Below are 16,300 nucleotides of genomic sequence, written 5' to 3' on the forward strand. Positions count from 1 at the left end.
TGCCAATCATTGAGCTTTCCTGAAATATTTATCTTGAAATAGCATTAGCTCAATGAGCTATATGTTGTTAGGAATTACCAAAACCACCCAGGGATAGTTGCACTTTCAATCTCCCCCTTTTTGGTAATTGATGACAACATATAGATCAAAGCTTCGACGAATGATTATAACATTGAATTACATCGTCGCTTTGAGAAGTATGTGATAAGCAAGAGCTCCCCCTAAATTTGTGCATTATTTAAAATTTGCTTTTGAATGCAAATGCACAATCGATTAGGATCATGGGTTACTCTTCCATGTCACATACATCTTGGTGGAGCGCTCAAAATTATGGAAATTAAAAGCATGCACTCATCACCAAGCAAAGTGAATGATCATATATGGGATATAAGAGATAATATCATCCAAGCAAGCATTAAAGTAGCATATGATCAAACAAGTATCTCACACAGACATAGAGTATCAACCAAGCACACAATAAAGGTCAACCAAAAGCAAGAGAGACAAAGAAGCAAAACACTCTCTCTCAAAGCCTATGATCTATACATTTCTCCCCCGTTGGCAAGAAGTTACCAAAAAGTTCGAAAATGCATAGTGCTATGCGTCTCTCATGCTTGGTCTTCGGAAGGTGGTGTAGAGAGAACTCGAAGGACGAAGGCATCAGTTGATGTAGTTGGAGCTGGTGGAGTGGCTGCTGGAGGTGGCACTGAAGCTGTAGCTGTTGGTGCTGACGATGTAGCTCTAGTATCTGGTACTGGCAGTACATCAGACCTCTGACCTCTTGGCACTTGCTGAAAAGCATGTGTAGTTGCCTTCCCTTTCCTCTCTTCTGCTTCCTTCTGGAGCTGCTCAACAGCTGTCTGAATCTCAGTAACCTTCAGATCAAGATCATAAAATTTTGTTTCGATGATCCTCTCCAAGCTCTCCTGATTCTGAGTCAGGGTGGCAAGCCCTTCTCAATCCTCAAAGTAGATTGGATCAGATATGCTAGCTGATCTTGCTTGCTCTTCAGGAACACCTGAGATGCTTCCTCTACACTGGGCATCTTTGTAGCTTTCTCTGCCTTAGCTTTAGCTCTCTTCTCTTGTGCTTGTGCTGATGAAGGTTCATCCTCATTCATCACAACTTTGTTGTCTTCAAATTCAGGATATAGAGGTAGATGCTCCTTGTCCAACAAATAAGTGCTTGTGCCCATCTTGGAGTTGATGAGCACCTGAATGTGTGGAGCATACCCACAAGATCTCTTTTGGTCAGCACCTGTCCTCTTGATTGTCTCCACAATCAGACTCATGACCTTGAATTTTTGAGGCACATCAAATATTTGCAGCAAGTTGATGGAATGTCCTCTAATCATCTTGTGATCTTCAGACTTGGGTAGCAAAGTATGCCTTAAGATGGTGTTGATAGTGGGTAGACCAGACAACAAATAGTGCACAGATCCAAGCTTGTGTGTCTCCAAAGCTTTATCTGGGATCTCTTTGTACATGTTTGCCATAGAGTTGTGGTCTTTCTTCTTCTTGGCATACACATCCAAGTCATCATCATGTTCTTCTGGGGCATTGATCAACTAGGCCCATTCTTCAATAGTTGATTGGTACCTTGTACCTTCAGAAACCCATACTATCCTCCCATCTGGATAGAAATGAGCAGTGGAATAAAACTGCATGATTAGCTCATCATTCCATTTTGTGAGCTTCTGCCCAACAAACTTGTCAACACCACAGTCTTTGAAGCTGGCATATACTCCTGGGAAGTGATCTTCTCTTTGATGTATTCCCAATCAACCCATCTCATGTCATAGACAATTGGCTTCTTGTCAAGCATAATAGTCTCATAGAAGTCTTGTTGTCCTTTTGTGTGGAACCTATAGTCAACTGCAGTCCTCCTCCTCACAGCATAGGGATCAGACTGTCTCCACAATCTCAGTCCTGTATCTTTCCTGATGTGCATGTCCTCAGCCACAGGATGAGTATCATTGTGGTCTGGAATCTTGGGTTTCAGTTTTCTTAGCACTAGGGCTTCTTCATCCTCTTCTTCAACTTCAGGCACTGGGGCCTTGTTCTTCTCTTCAGCACGAATGTTTCTGGTGCTTCTCTTTGGCTTAGAGGGTTTCTGAGCTTGAGCTGTTGCTTTGGGAGCAGATTTAGGCTTTGATGTTGCAGCCCCTGACTTGATAGCAAGCTTCTGAGTTTTGGGTGCTGGAGCGGCATCCTCTTCCTCTTCTTCATCAGAAGAATGCTTCTCAAATTCATCCATGGGGTCCTCCTTCTTGCACCATCTTCCCCTCTTTCTCTCCTTCTTTTTCTTATCCTCAGCAGCATCCTCTCCTCTAGTTTACTTGGAGGGTTCCTGAGTGGAGGCCCTGGCCTTAGACATTGGGACTCTCTTTGCTGGTGCCTTCTTATGCAAGCCTGGTTTAGTTGCAGCAGCTGTGCCATACTCTTTCTTCAGCACTTTCTTCCTTGAGGTGGCCTCATCCTCAATAGCCACATAGTCCTCATCCTCAGAGTCTGAGGTTCTCTTCTTCCTTGTTCTAGTGGCTGCCTTGGGCAAGTTACTTGGTGTGCTCCTGCTACCCTCATCATAGCTGCTTGAGGGACTAGAGCCCTCACTCAAATGCACTTGTTCTTCAGATCTGTTCTGGCTGTCACTCTAGTCAGACATCTTAGCAATCACACTGTCAGCAAACCCTGTGAATAGATGTAGATGAGGTAGAGTGGATGAGCATCACAAAGTGCAGAGTTTTTGCAAAACAGATGACTCAAAAACTTAGTTTTAGTTCTTCACAGAAAGCATTTCGGAGCTACCGATTTGTTAAACTCGGTGATACTGAAGAAATTTTTGGAACCTAAACTAGTGAACTCGGTCAGACCAAGTCACAGTTTGGTGGCACCGAGATTGCTAGGGTTTCACAGAGAGTCGAACACGGTCGCACCGATTTGCAGTTTTCGGTCAGACCGAAAACGCATGTGCAATGGCCTAAGCCAAATCGGTGAGACCGATTTCTACAACTAGTTCGGCGGGAGTTCGCTACGGCGACAACGGCGGAGCAGAATTCCGTTGACAGCGATGGAAACCAGCGGCGGGAGGTCGCTGGCGGCGAGGAGACGATCCGGAGACCAGAGGAGGCAGAGCAGGACACGCGCGGGCTGAGGAGTTTTAAGAAATTTCCAAAATCTCACCCGTGGGTTTATATATCCCGACCCTGTCAGTGCGACCGAGTGGAACAACTCGGTGGCACCAAGATTCAGAATCGCAAGCGGTTACTGCAACCCGGTGTGACCGAAAAGTTCAAATCGGTTGCACCGAGATGGAAAACCTAGATCAACTTAGTGAACTCGGTGTGACCGAAGTGGATGACTTGGTCATACCAAAATGCACAAAGAGGTTTTGGAAGTTTAAGTCTATGACGAATCAGGGACTCCGAGTGCTCCTCACACAGAGTGGTTCGAATCTGACTTGATCAAACTTTGTGATGTAGCATGAATAGAGTTTGAGACGAGAAAAGCATAGATAGCTAGAGGGTGTTCTTAGGCATTCTTGTCCATCCATTTGGCAAAAGAGAAAAGGCCAAACAATCAAAGCAACAAATGGATGTCCTAGAATGAGTAAAATATGCAATCAACATGCTCACACAATAAAATGGCAAATGAAATATGTGACAAAGCATGCACAAACACTCTGGCATCTATCAAGCAATTTGGCAATGACTAGGTCATCTATATATGAGTATATTGACTTACGAGTCAAATGAGAACATTTGATCATAGGTCATACTCATCGTTTAAGCACAAGTGGGGTTACCACTTTTACATAAAGCATTGTTGTGTTCACACCATTAGAGTTGCTTTAGCTCAATTGGTTAGAGTAAAGCTCCCCTAGATGTGATATCCCCCCTAAGAGGGATGAACTAACCTTGGGTTTTGTCGATGATGACTTCATGTAGGTGTTGAAGATGTGGATGCTCAATGTTGATGTACATCATTTGGAGCAATCCATTGGAGTGAGTTGCACTTTCAATACCTACACAAGTTAGTCCCACAAGGAACAAACAAGGATATCCATAGACATAGAGTGATGTACACACAAGATGATGTCCATGAAAGCATTAGGTTACCCTGTCCCTTGTCTTACCAACAAGAGGGTTTGTGACTCCTTGAACTGGTGCAAGATGTGGAAGTTGTTTGCACATGTCTTTGCCAAAGGATATGAGTGAAATATGTTGGCGGAGTCACCCTCAAGTTCTTCTTCTTCGGGATCCACATCATCTTGATGGGAATCCTTAGAGTTGTAGTCGTACTTGATGTAGTAGAACTTGATGTAGTCTTGAGAACCCACTTGACCAAGGCCTTGGGAGCTTCTTCAAATGCATCAATTGTTGGGAATCGTAGCGTAATTTAAAATTTTCCTACGCTCACCAAGATGCATCTATGGAGTATACTAGCAATGAGGGGAAAGGAGTGCATCTACATACCCTTGTAGATCGCGAGCGGAAGCGTTCCAATGAACGTGGATGACGGAGTCGTACTCGCCGTGATCCAAATCACCGATGACCGAGTGCCGAACGGACGGCACCTCCGCGTTCAACACACGTACGGTGCAGCGACGTCTCCTCCTTCTTGATCCAGCATGGGGGAAGGAGAGGTTGATGGAGATCCAGCAGCACGACGGCGTGGTGGTGGATGTAGCGGGTCTCCGGCAGGGCTTCGCCGAGCTTCTGCGAGAGAGAGAGAGGTGTTGCAGGGGAGGAGGGAGGCGCCCAAGGCTGTGCGTTGCTGCCCTCCATCCCCCCCTTTATATAGGCCCCTGGGGAAGGGCGCCGGCCCTGGGAGATGTGATCTCCAAGGGGGGCGGCGGCCAAAGGGGGAAAGGGGTTGCCTTGCCCCCCAAGGCAAGGGGTGAAGCTCCCCCCCTAGGGTTCCCAACCCTAGGCGCATGGGGGGAGGCCCAAGGGGGGCGCCCCAGCCCACTAAGGGCTGGTTCCCTTCCACTTTCAGCCCACGGGGCCCTCCGGGATAGGTGGCCCCACCCGGTGGACCCCCGGGACCCTTCCGGTGGTCCCGGTACAATACCGGTAACCCCCGAAACTTTCCCGGTGGCTGAAACTTGACTTCCTATATATAATTCTTCACCTCCGGACCATTCCGGAACCTCTCATGACGTCCGGGATCTCATCCGGGACTCCGAACAACTTTCGGGTTTCCGCATACATATATCTCTACAACCCTAGCGTGACCGAACCTTAAGTGTGTAGACCCTACGGGTTCGGGAGACATGCAGACGTGACTTAGACGCCTCTCCGGTCAATAACCAACAGCGGGATCTGGATACCCATGTTGGCTCCCACATGTTCCACGATGATCTCATCGGATGAACCACGGTGTCGAGGATTCAATCAATCCCGTATGCAATTCCCTTTGTCAATCGGTATGTTACTTGCCCGAGATTCGATCGTCGGTATCCCAATACCTTGTTCAATCTCGTTACCGGCAAGTCTCTTTACTCGTACCGCAATGCATGATCCCGTGACTAACGCCTTAGTCACATTGAGCTCATTATGATGATGCATTACTGAGTGGGCCCAGAGATACCTCTCCGTCACACGGAGTGACAAATCCCAGTCTCGATCCGTGCCAACCCAACAGACACTTTCGGAGATACCCGTAGTGCTCCTTTATAGTCACCCAGTTACGTTGTGACGTTTGGCACACCCAAAAGCACTCCGACGGTATCCGGGAGTTGCACGATCTCATGGTCTAAGGAAAAGATACTTGACATTGGAAAAGCTCTAGCAAACGAAACTACACGATCTTTTATGCTATGCTTAGGATTGGGTCTTGTCCATCACATCATTCTCCTAATGATGTGATACCGTTATCAATGACATCCAATGTCCATAGTCAGGAAACCATGACTATCTGTTGATCAACGAGCTAGTCAACTAGAGGCTTACTAGGGACACGTTGTGGTCTATGCATTCACACATGTATTACGATTTCCGGACAATACAATTATAGCATGAATAATAGACTATTATCATGAAGAAAGAAATATAATAATAACCATTTATTATTGCCTCTAGGGCATATTTCCAACATCAATCTCCTCTTGAAGCTTGTCCTTGCCTTTTTGCTTGTGGTCTTGTGGTGGAAGATCATCTTGAGCTTGTGTTCCTTGGAAAGAAGTAGGATCATACTTCTCTTGTTGAGGAACAAACTTCGTCTTGGGGTATTGACCTTCTTCCCACTCAACTCCATTGGCATTGAACTTTCTTTCAAAACCAACACCTTGATTCTTCCGGTGCCTTCCTTGCTTGCGTACAATTTCCTCAAATTGCTTACTTCCGGCAAGGCTCTTGGAAACACCTTTCTCTATAATTCCCTTCAATAAGCTATTTTCTTGCTCAAGTGTAACTTGTCTAAGAGAATCATTAGTGGAATCAAGAGAACTACTAGTAGCAACAACATTGGATTTAGCATGATTATTGTTACCACTAAATGAAGAATCTTTCTTACTCTTGTTGCTAGATTTTACTTGTGGCATGTAAGTAGACAAGAGTAAACGCTTGGCAATGTAGAAGAACTTTTCTTGCGAAGATCATCATTGATTGCTTTTAAGAACTCATGCTCATCCTTAAGGTTGAGCTTTTCAAAGTGTAGCTTCTCGTGAGTCTTTAAAAGTTCTCGATGATCTTCCAAGGTAGTTTCATGAGCTAACTTAAGAGTGTTTAGTTCTTTAGTTAGATGCTCAATCTCCTTCTTATCATCGTCATTCGTTTTATCTTGATTAGCATGATTAATAGCAAATTCATCATAGTTTTCATAACGAGAGTTGTCAACAAGTAAATCATCATCTCCTAGCAAATCATCTTCATCACTATTGAAATCAACATATTCGGGGTGTGATACCTTTGGGCCTTTAGCATTGAAGCATATTCTAATTCCTTCATTTGGTGAGTCAAATATGTCGTAGGAGTTGGTTGACACAAGTGCTAGACCGGCAACACCTTCATCTTGAGTATAGGAGTCGGAGTGATAACTTCTTTCGGAGTGATGGTCGGAGTCGGAGCCGGATACCCATTCACCAACATGAGCTTGATGTCTTCGTTTTGTGTAGCTCTTTGATGATTTGTCCTTCCTTTCCGAATCCTTTCTTCTCCGAGAGGATCTTCATTCATAATGATCATCTCTACTCCTTGTCTCTCTTGGTGGTGATTCTTCTCTTCTACTTCTTCTTTTGGGAGAATCTTCTCTTCTTTTGTAGTGAGCCGTACACTCATTGGAGTAGTGTCCGGGTCTTCCACAATTGTAGCAATTTCGTTCACGACTTGAAGATCTTTTGTCATTGTAGGACCTTGACTTGGAACTTCTTTCCTTGCTTCCACTCTTGTAGAATTTGTTGAAATTCTTCACCACTAGGCTCAATTCTTCATTGAAGGTTTGTTTCTCACTTGTTGATGTGGGAGCATCACATGAGGCTTTGTAAGCACCACTTGACTTGTTGTGGAGCTCTTCCTTATCCTTAAGTGACATCTCATGAGCAACAATTCTTCCAATGACTTCCGTTGGCTTGAGATCTTTGTAATTGGGCATCATTTGGATCAATGTGCACACGGTATCATATTTTCCATCCAAGGCTCTTAGGATTTTCTTGATGATGAATTTATCGGTCATCTCTTCACTTCCTAAGCCGGCAATCTCATTTGTGATGAGAGCAAGCCTAGAGTACATTTCAGCGACACCTTCACCATCCTTCATTTTGAACTTGTTGCTACCTCTTGAGCACTGCGTTGGTTTTCCCTTGAAGAGGAAAGGGTGATGCAGCAAAGTAGCGTAAGTATTTCCCTCCGTTTTTGAGAACCAAGGTATCAATCCAGTAGGAGGCTACGCGCGAGTCCCTCGCACCTACACAAACAAATAAATCCTCGCAACCAACGCGATAAGGGGTTGTCAATCCCTACACGTCACTTACGAGAGTGAGATCTGATAGATATGATAGGATAATTTATTTGGTATTTTTGTGATAAAGATGCAAAGTAAAATAAAAGCAAAGTAAAAAAGCAACGGAAATAACTAAGTGTTGGAAGATTAATATGATGGAAAATAGACCCGAGGGCCATAGGTTTACTAGTGGCTTCTCTCAAGAGCATAAGTATTCTACGGTGGGTGAACAAATTACTGTTGTGCAATTGACAGAATTGAGCATACTTATGAGAATATCTAGGTATGATCATGTATATAGGCATCACATCCGAGACAAGTAGACCGACTCCTGCCTGCATCTACTACTATTACTCCACACATCGACCGCTATCCAGCATGCATCTAGAGTATTAAGTTCATAAGAACAGAGTAACGCCTTAAGCAAGATGACATGATGTAGAGGGATAAATTCATGCAATATGATAAAAACACCATCTTGTTATCCTCGATGGCAACAATACAATACGTGCCTTGCTGCCCCTACTGTCACTGGGAAAGGACACCGCAAGATTCAACCCAAAGCTAATCACTTCTCCCATTGGAAGAAAGATCAATCTAGTAGGCCAAACTAAACTGATAATTCGAAGAGACTTGCAAAGATAACCAATCATACATAAAAGAATTCAGAAGATTCAAATATTGTTCATAGATAAACTTGATCATAAACCCACAATTCATCGGTCTCAACAAACACACCGCAAAAGAAGATTACATCGAATAGATCTCCACGAGAGAGGGGGAGAACATTGTATTGAGATCCAAAAAGAGAGAAGAAGCCTTCTAGCTAATAACTATGGACCCGAAGGTCTGAGGTAAACTACTCACACTTCATCGGAGAGGCTATGGTGTTGATGTACAAGCCCTCCGTGATGGATGCCCCCTCCGGCGGAGCTCCGGAACAGGTCCCAAGATGGGATCTCGTGGGTACAGAAGGTTGCGGCGGTGGAATTAGGTTTTTGGCTCCGTATCTGATCGTTTGGGGGTACGTAGGTATATATAGGAGGAAGGAGTACGTCGGTGGAGCAACGTTGGGCCCACGAGGGTGGAGGGCGCGCCCAGGGGTTAGGCGCACCCCCCTACCTCGTGGCTTCCCGGAAGCTTCCTTGACGTAGGGTCCAAGTCTCCTGGATCATGTTCGTTCCAAAAATCACGTTCCCGAAGGTTTCATTCCGTTTGAACTCCGTTTGATATTCTTTTTCTGCTAAACTCTGAAATAGGAAAAAAACAGCAATTTTGGGTTGGGCCTCCGGTTAATAGGTTAGTCCCAAAAATAATATAAAAGTGGATAATAAAGCCCAATAATGTCCAAATAATATAGCATGGAGCAATAAAAAATTATAGATACGTTGGAGACGTATCACTTGTCAAGTTGACTTTGAAGCACATCAAATTTGGATTCCTTGACGGAGTCGGTACCCTCGTGCATATCAATCATAGTATCCCAAATTTCTTTTGCATTCTCAAGACGGCTGATTTTGTTGAATTCTTCGGGGCACAATCGTTGAAGAGAATATCACAAGCTTGAGCATTGTATTGCAGCATCTTCAACTCTTCCGCGGTAGCTTCACGGTTCAGTTCTCTCTCACCAAAGAATTCACCTTGCAAGCCAATACACACAATAGCCCAAACGGCGGAGTTATGTCCAAGAATATGCATTTTCATCTGCTGCTTCCAACTAGCAGTACCATCAAAGTAAGGACCTCTACGGTGGTAATTTCCCTTGCTAGACGCCATACTCTCATAGGTTGTGAAACCAAGGCTATGATCACCAAAAGTTATGGAAATCAAGGCAAATGGAGACCGTAGCTCTGATACCACTTGTAGAATCGAAAGTATGTCTAGAGGGGGGTGATTAGACTACTTGACCGAATAAAAATCTAGCCTTTTCCCAATTTTAAGTCTTGGCAGATTTTAGCAACTTAGTACTAGTCAAGCAAACAACCTACACATGCAAGTCTAAGAGTATAGCAGCGGAATGTAAAACATTGCACATGAAGGTAAAGGGAGGAGTTTGGAGGGAGCAAACGCAATGTAGACACGGAGATATTTGGCGTGGTTCCGATAGGTGGTGCTATCGTAATCCACGTTGATGGAGACTTCAACCCACGAAGGGTAACGGTTGCGTGAGTCCACGGAGGGCTCCACCCACGAAGGGTCCACGAAGAAGCAACCTTGTCTATCCCACCATGGCCATCGCCCACGAAGGACTTGCCTCACTAGGGTAGATCTTCACGAAGTAGGCGATCTCCTTGCCCGTACAAACTCCTTGGTTCAACTCCACAATCTTGACGGAGGCTCCCAAGTGACACCTAACCAATCTAGGAGACACCACTCTCCAAAAGGTAATAGATGGTGTGTTGATGATGAACTCCTTGCTCTTGTGCTTCAAATGATAGTCTCCCCAACACTCAACTCTCTCTCACGGATTTGGATTTGGTTGAAAGATGATTTGAGTGGAAAACAACTTGGAGAAGGCTAGAGATCAAGATTCATATGGTTGGAATGGAATATCTTGACCTCAACACATGAGTAGGTGGTTCTCTCTCAGAAAATGTATGCTGGAAGTGTAGGCATGTTCTGATGGCTCTCTCCACGAATGAAGAGTGGGTGGAGGGGTATATATAGCCTCCACACAAAATCTAACCGTTACACACAAATCACCAAACTCGGTGGGACCGAATAATAAAACTCGGTCAGACCGATTTAGTTCGAAATGTGAACGTTAGGATATTCGGTGGGATCGACATGTCAACTCGATGGGACCAATTTCATTAGGGTTAGGGCATAACGTAATCTCGGTGAGACCGATTACACAAACTCGGTGGGACCGATTTTGGTAATAAACTAAGCGGAGAGTTGGTCAGGCAAACTCGATGGGACCGATTCGCTCATCTCGGTGAGACCGAAACGTTATGAAGGGGAAACAGATAGTTTGCATTGCGAACTCGGTGAGACCGATCGCTCATCTCGGTTGGACCGAAACGTTACGAAGGGAAACAGAGAGTTTGCAATCCCATCTCGGTGATACCGAGATCCCTATCGGTGAGACCGAAGTGACTAGGGTTTGTGGCAGTGGCTATGTCAAATGAACTCGGTGGCACCGGATAGAATGTTTCGGTGGGGCCGAGTTTGACTTTTGGTTTGGGACATATGTGGACATGAGAAAGTGGTTGAGGGTTTTTGGAGCATATCACTAAGCATTTGAGCAAACAACCCATTAAGCAACACCCCATCCCCTTTTAATAGTATTGGCTTCTCCTATGGACTCAATGTGATCTTGGATCACTGAAAGTAAAATGTAGAATCTTGAGCTTTAGAGCTTGAGCCAATCTTTTGTCCTTAGCATTTCGAGGGGTCCACATTTCTATCCATGCCATGCAATCATTGAGCTTTCCTGAAATATTTATCTTGAAATAGCATTAGCTCAATGAGCTATATGTTGCTAGGAATTACCAAAACCACCCAGGGATAGTTGCACTTTCACCCCCACATATATATATAGGTGGGAGAGGGAGAGGGGCAGCATGGGGCGCCCCAAGTAGGAGGGATCCTACTTGGGTGCCTCCTCCAAGTCGGCCTCCCCCCTTCCATATGCATTGGAGGGGGGGGAAGGAAAGAGAGGGGGGAGGGGAAGGAAAGGAGGAGGCCGAATCCTCCGCTTTCCTTCTCCCTTCCCTCCTTTCCTTTCCCCCTTATTTCGGCCTATAAGGGCGCACCAGCCCCTTAGGGGCTAGTCTGTCCCTCTCTTGGCCCATTAGGCCCATATAGTTTGTCGGGGGTTGCCGGGAACCCCTTCCGGTGACCCGATACGTACCCGGTACCCCCCGGAACACTTCTGGTGTCCGAATACTATCGTCCTATATATGAATCTACCTCTCGACCATTTCGAGACTCCTCGTCATGTCCATGATATCATTCGGGACTCCGAACAACATTCAGTCACCAAATCACATAACTCATATAATACAAAATCATCATCGAACGTTAAGCGTGCGGACCCTATGGGTTCGAGAACTATGTAGACATGACTGAGACACCTCTCCGGTCAATAACCAACAGCGGAAACTGGATGCTCATATTGGTTACATATTCTACGAAGATCTTTATCGGTCGTACCGCAATGACAACATATGTTATTCCCTTTGTCATCGGTATCTTACTTGCCCAAGATTCGATCGTCGGTATCTTCATACCTAATTCAATCTTGTTACCGGCAAGTCTCTTTACTCGTTCCGTAATACATCATCCTGCAACTAACTCATTAGTCACATTGCTTCCAAGGCTTATTATGATGTGCATTACCGAGAGGGCCCAGAGATACCTCTCCGATACTCGGAGTGACAAATCCTAATCTTGATCTATGCCAACCCAACAAACACCTTCGGAGATACCTGTAGAGCATCTTTATAATCACCCAGTTACGTTGTGACGTTTGATAGCACACAAGGTATTCCTCCGGTATCCGGGAGTTGCATAATCTCATAGTCAAAGGAATATGTATATGCCATGAAGAAAGCAATATCAATAAAACTTAATGATCATTATGCTAAGCTAACGGATGGGTCTTGTCCATCACATCATTCTCCTAATGATGTGATCCCGTTCATCAAATGACAACATATGTCTATGGTTAGGAAACTTAATCATCTTTGGTTAACGAGCTAGTCTAATAGAGGCTTACTAGGGACACTGTGTTTTGTCTATGTATCCACACATGTATCAAGTTTTCGGTTAATACAATTCTAGCATGAATAATAAACATTTATCATCATATAAGGAAATATAAATAACAACTTTATTATTGCCTCTAGGGCATATTTCCTTCAGTTATACTCCTCTATCCACATTTCGCTCCAAGGAAACCAAACAGTGAGGATAGACAACCACCCAACCCACGAACTAAGCTCCAGGAGGAGAGCTCTCTTGATCATCTTCTTTTTTCTGAGATGGAGGTGGCACATGGAAAGTTGAGGCTAGAACTCAAACATGTGTCTTTATGTTTCTTCTTAAATCTACACTTCGCCTTGCTTCACAAGAAGTTTGTTGAGAGAAAACTTGATTTGATCATGGACTCTTTTTAGCTTATGTTAGCTACAAACTTCTCTCAAGTCACTCCTTCACTTGAACTTGAGACCTAATAAATAGACTCATGACCTCTTTGGTAATAATATTAACAAGTTTCTATTCAATAGATTTCTCCAAAGAGAACATGCCTTCATCATTGCCTTGGGGAACAACATTCTTTGGCCTTAGAGGTTGCATTTTTTTTGGAGAAAACATATGTTTCTCCTTCTAAGGTTTATATGCCTTGTGATTGGTGTCCATTTTGAATTTTTGATCTTTGACCACATGGTTGATCAGTATACAGAGCTAATGAACCTTGTGTTATGTGAAATGATTGGTGTCCGCCTCCGATCCAAATGTGACCCAAATTTGACCTCTGACCACATGTTCGCGGCCGCAAATGTCAAACAGTGAGGATAGACCCAAATTTGACCTTTGACCACATGTTCGTGGCCGCACATGTGGTCAAAGATAAAAGAATTGACCTTTGCGGCCGCGAACTAAGTGCCTCCGCTTTGTGTCCGCCTTCGATCCAAATATGACCCAAATTTGTGCCGGAAATGGATCCGAGCGGACACGAAACGGACAGAAAAATAAAAATGAGTCTACATGTTGGGCAACGTTTTTTGTCCTTACGGATCCAAACGGATAAACGAGGACGAAATGCGTCGACGTGTTGGAGTTGCTCTAACTCTATAAAGATTTGCTTGTCAACAAAAGGACCCATCACGACGCAGGTGTTGGAGTATGATGCAGCTTTGCAGCTGGTAAATGCGGGTGGTGCACAGCCGGCTGGTTCCGGTGTTGGAGACCACCACGACGATGGAGGATGGACCGACTCTCTCTAGGTAAGCGAAAATGCATGGATGGACGGCAAAGAGCACTGTAAATGCCCACCATTAATACCATAATGTATCACCCTACTTTTTGTCTCCAGATGTATAGGTTGGGTGTGAACAAGAATGTTCGGATCGATCTTATGATCATGATGTGCAGTAGCTTAATGGGAAAAACTTCTGTAGAAAATCAAGCGTGAAGAAGAACACATACACACGTGAAAGTTACTAGAAAATATATGGTCATTGCTGTTGAGGAAAAAAATACTAGAGTTTTTACGCACGTCATAATTTTATGTCTGTAAATCAATATAGGGCGTTTTAGATCAAAATTAGCTTACAGAGGGAGCACTATACAGTACTAACAAATATAGGGCGTTTTGTCTGGGTACTAGAGGTTGGATAAACAAATATCAAGGGGCAAAAACATGTCGACGCGACTGCAAGGTTTACCATTTTTTTAGGATGACTGCAAGGTTTACTAGTGACTAGACAATGCCCCGCGCGTTGCCGCGGGAACCTTGTTAAAAATAATTGTATTAATAGGTGATACATAAACAACTAAACTAATCCAAAAAAAATGATATTCTCAATTTACATTGTAACAAAATGCCATTCTCTTTTTACAAAAAACAAATCATGAACTATGTAGGTATGCTTCAATTATCCAACACATATACCACATATGACAATATAGAAATTGATTCAAAAAATATAACTGATGGACGACATGTATGGCTTGCTAATGTGGCAATGTTGCATCGCTAAATTAATGCAAAAGTGTAAGATATAATTGACATGCATAAGTGCTGATGTGTCATGTTGCATGCTTAGAAAGATTAGATAGTGGATAACATGTAGCTAAATGTAACTTAATATTTGTGGTTGACATGCATAGAAAAATTAGCATGTAAATAGAGGATTTTCCAGCAATAAAAAAGGAATAGAGAATTCGTTTTCAATCTTTCAAGTGACATGCGCCGTTAAAAGCTCAACCTTTAATTAGACCAGATTCTAAGAGGCTAATGTAGTGAGAAGATGAAAACTAATACAAACATAACTCACATATAGCATATGACTAAAAACATTGGTGGTTCCTGTGTGGATGGTATATGCGTAATAATTTGTACAAATACAAGAAGGCTCCAAAACCCTTTTGGCTACAAAAATTAAGCTTGATCTGAGCTCTTGAAGAACGATAGATTACTCTGTTTACATACAAACTTTTAAAAACGGCAGACTATGTTGTTTACATCCAAGAAAATCGATGTACCGCTCTCATATTGATCGCTAGAGCAAATAAATCAATTCGTGTCGGCGATCCAGGACCTGCGGCTACTACTTCTTCTTCGTCCTATTACTCCCCCATTCTCTTCTTCCTCCTCTTCCATAGATTCCCTCGAGATTCATCATCAGGGAGAAAGAAGGAAGAGCCACCTTGGTCCATGTTCAGATACTTGGGGAAGACGCACGAGCATCACATTGTATTCAACAAGTGGTTCCCTTTAACAGAAAACTAGGAGAGTGCCTCCACCACCGCATGTTTCATGTCGATAACGACAACCCAACCATCATCGTCGTCATCATTCACCTTGGTCATCATGTATAGAAGATCATTATCGTGCACGCTCGAAATCAGGCCATAAAAAAGTCAGTTTCTTCAGTTCCAGCTCTTTACGAAAGTGGATTTACTCTATTCCTATGACGATTTTAAAATCTTGTGCGGTGAGAGGTCAGATTTTATGAGGGTTCGAAATTGCTCCAATAACGTCATGTTCATTGAAAAATGGAGGGTCCACCTCCTGGGGGAGCATCTTGTTTTTTTATTTGAAGAGGTCAAAGGCCCTGTATTCAAGTCAACCAACCCTTACAAGGCTATCCTTACAAATTTTTAAAATTACACATGCATCCTTGGAGATATCGACGTCGTCTTCCTCTTGCACTCTTCGTCGGCGCGCTGTGAGCGAAGTTCAATGTCGTCCATGGACCTTTGAAACACCACTAAAACCTAAATATGACAAAATTGACATCATAAAACAGGAATCTTCAAAACAAAGGCCTTAAATGGGAGCTTTTAAGAATCTTCAAAATGCCAGCCTAAAGCACGCCCGGGAGTTGCACGTTTGCTGCACCGACGCCGCCGTATGTGCATGGGCGGTCCCAAATTGTGCATTGGAGGGAGGGGCTAAGGCCTTGCCCACCGCACAGGTCGCTGACTAGGAGGTTGCTTGGCCGCGCATTAGGGCATGTATAACGCTATATAGTTGTCTGCAACAAGAGTCACGCAAGAAAATACTCCCTTCTTTTGTTTTATATAAGGTGTATTCGTTTTTTCAAAAATCAAACGAGGGCATGTTTGATCAAATTTTTAGAAAAATATATCAATATATCCATGATACGAAATTTATATCATTTCTT

The sequence above is a fragment of the Aegilops tauschii genome, chromosome 5, assembly GCF_002575655.3.
Source record: "Aegilops tauschii subsp. strangulata cultivar AL8/78 chromosome 5, Aet v6.0, whole genome shotgun sequence".
NCBI classification, from domain to species: domain Eukaryota; kingdom Viridiplantae; phylum Streptophyta; class Magnoliopsida; order Poales; family Poaceae; genus Aegilops; species Aegilops tauschii.